This window comes from Plectropomus leopardus, chromosome 11 (assembly GCF_026936395.1).
Source record: "Plectropomus leopardus strain MGB_pleo_1.0 chromosome 11, ASM2693639v1, whole genome shotgun sequence".
NCBI classification, from domain to species: Eukaryota; Metazoa; Chordata; class Actinopteri; order Perciformes; family Serranidae; genus Plectropomus; species Plectropomus leopardus.
In genome coordinates, this window is record NC_142186.1 from 36,275,879 (window position 1) to 36,279,054 (window position 3,176).

The window sequence follows — 3,176 nt, forward strand, 5'->3', positions numbered from 1 at the left end:
GTGGTTTCCAGCCATTTTTAGGAGGGGTCAAAATTTGACTTTTTTCGCCATACTATACTATTGCCTTCTCGGCCATTTTTCTTGACATGCTAAATTATCAGGTTTTTCGTGTTTTTGACTTTATTTCCACTTTGCATGCTATTACGCGCCTCTACAAGCTATTCTATGTGGTTTTCAGCCATTTTTAGGAGGGGTCAGAATTTGACTTTTTTCGCCATACTATACTATTGCCTTCTCGGCCATTTTTCTTGACATGCTAAATTATCAGGTTTTTGTTATTTTTTTTGACTTTATTTCCACTTTGCATGCTGTTACGCGTTTCTAAAAGCTATTCTATATGATTTTCAGCCATTTTTAGGAGGGGTCAGAATTTGACTTTTTTCGCCATACTATACTATTGCCTTCTCGGCCATTTTCCTTGACATGCCAAATTATCAGGTTTTCCGCGTTTTTTGGACTTAATTTCCACTTTGCATGCTATAACGCGTCTCTACAGCCTATTCTATGTGGTTTCCAGACATTTTTAGGAGGGGTCACAATTTGACTTTTTCGCGTCATAATTTAGCATGTTGGAAAATTCGTTAATGAGGCAATAGTATAGTATGGCAAAAAAAGTCAAATCTTGACCCCTCCTAAAAATGGCTGAAAACCACATAGAATAGATTTTAGAGACGCGTAATGGCATGCATAATGGAAATAAAATCCAAAAAACGCCAAAAACCTGATAATTTAGCATGTCAAAAAAAATGGCCGAGAAGGCAATAGTATAGTATGGCGAAAAAAGTCAAATTTTGACCCCTCCTAAAAAATGGCTGAAACCACATTGAATAGCTTGTAGAGACGTGTAATAGCATACAAAGTGGAAATAAAGTCCAAAAAACGCCCAAAACCTGATAATTTAGCATGTCAAGAAAAATGGCCAAGAAGGCAATAGTATAGTATGGCAAAAAAAAGTCCAATTTTGACCCCTTCTAAAAATGGCTGGAAACCACATAGAATAGATTTTAGAGACGCGTAATGGCATGCATAATGGAAAGAAAATCCAAAAAACGCCAAAAACCTGATAATTTAGCATGTCAAGAAAAATGGCCAAGAAGGCAATAGTATAGTATGGCGAAAAAAGTCAAATTTTGACCCCTCCTAAAAATAGCTGGAAACCACATTGAATAGTTTGTAGAGACGCGTAATAGCATGCAAAGTAGAAATTAAGTCCAAAAAACGCCAAAAACCTGATAATTTAGCATGTCAAGAAAAATGGCCGAGAAGGCAATAGTATAGTATGGCGAAAAAAGTCAAATTTTGACCCCTCCTAAAAATGGCTGAAAACCACATAGAATAGCTTGTAGAGACGCGTAATAGCATGCAAAGTGGAAATAAAGTCCAAAAAACGCCAAAAACCTGATAATTTAGCATGTCAAGAAAAATGGCCGACAAGGCAATAGTATAGTATGTCAAAAAAAGTCAAATTCTGACTGCTGTCATACAAATCACTGAAAACAACATATAATAGCTTGTAGAGACGTACGATAGTATACAAAGTGGGAATGAAGGCAAAAAAGGCCACAAACCTTTTTATTAATTTAGCATGTCTAAAAAATGAAAAAAGGTAATAGCATGGTTTGGCGAAAAAAGTCAAATTTTGACTCCTCTTAAAAATGGCTGAAAACCACATAGAATAACGTGTAGAGATGCATCATAGTGTACAAAGTGGGAATAAAGGGCATAAAAGGCCAAAATACTTTAATTAAGCCCGTCGAAAAAATGGCAAAAAAAACCCACTTTGTATAATACGCTAGAAAAAGTCAAATTTTGAAATATCCCAAAAAAAAGGCTGAAAATGACACATTATAGCTTTTCAGTTGCTCCATAGCATACAATGTCAAAAAAAACCAAAATCTGTTAATTTAGGATGTCGAAAAAATGGCAGTAAACTGCAGAGTATAGAACATCGAAAAAAGTAATATTTTGACATGTTTGTTAAAATGGCTTAAACATGACATACAGTATATTGCTCGTAAAGTCATGCGATAGCATACAATGTAGAAAAAGGACAAAAACCTCATAATTTAGCATGTCGGAAAAACCGCCAAAAATCGCATAGAATAGTGAAAAATGTCAAATTCTGACTTGTCCAAACAATGGCTGGAAACAAAGAATTATAGCTTGTAGAGTCGGGCCATAGCATACAATTTTGAAAAAAAGGCCAAAAAAGGTCATAATTGTTCACATACTATACTACATGGTTTTCAGCCATTTTTTTGACATGCCATATTATGACATTTTCGGCCTTTTTTTCGACATTGTATGCCATGAAGTGACTCTACAAGTTATTTGGCTGTTTCCAGCCATTTTTTGGACACGTCAAAATTAAACATTTTTTTCCGGTTTTCAGCCATTTTTTTGACATGCTCAATAATGACATTTTTGGCAATCCAATAACATTTCTTTAAAAGCTATCATATCTAGTTTTCAGCCATTTGTTGGACATACTGTACTATGACGTGTCTCTATAAGCTATATGTCATTCAGCCAATTTATCGGCACGTCAAAATGTGTTTTCCCACATACTATACCATGTTGTTCTCCGCCATCTTTTCGATAAGCCAAAATTTGACGTTTTTTGACAAACAGTACTACTATACTGTATATACTATACTATAATGCTTTCATACATTTTTTTGACACGCTTTAATATGCATTTTGGGCCTTATTTTTTGACATACTTTGATGTTTTTCAGCCATTTTTTCGACAGGCTATATTATGACATTTTTTCTCGACATGCTATCATATAATGTTTCTCTAAAAGCTATACTATGTCGTTTTCAGCCATTTGGACATGCTGTAGGTATAATGTGTCTCTACAAGCTGTAATATGTTTTTGCGACATATTATACTGTGTCGAAAAATATCAACATTTTCGAGATGCTATATTGTGAGATTTTTGGTCTTTTTTTCCCATATTGTATACTATGATGTAGGACTGGGCGATAAAACGATAATGCTCTACTATGACGTCTCTACAAGGTTTTTAGTCATATTTTGGACGACAGACTATGGTATGACTTTTTATGCTATTTTGGACGACATACTACACTATGACTTTTTGGTCACATCTTTGACAACATACTATAGTATTGTAACAAACACAGGAGGGACTCAAGGATGCAGACCCAAC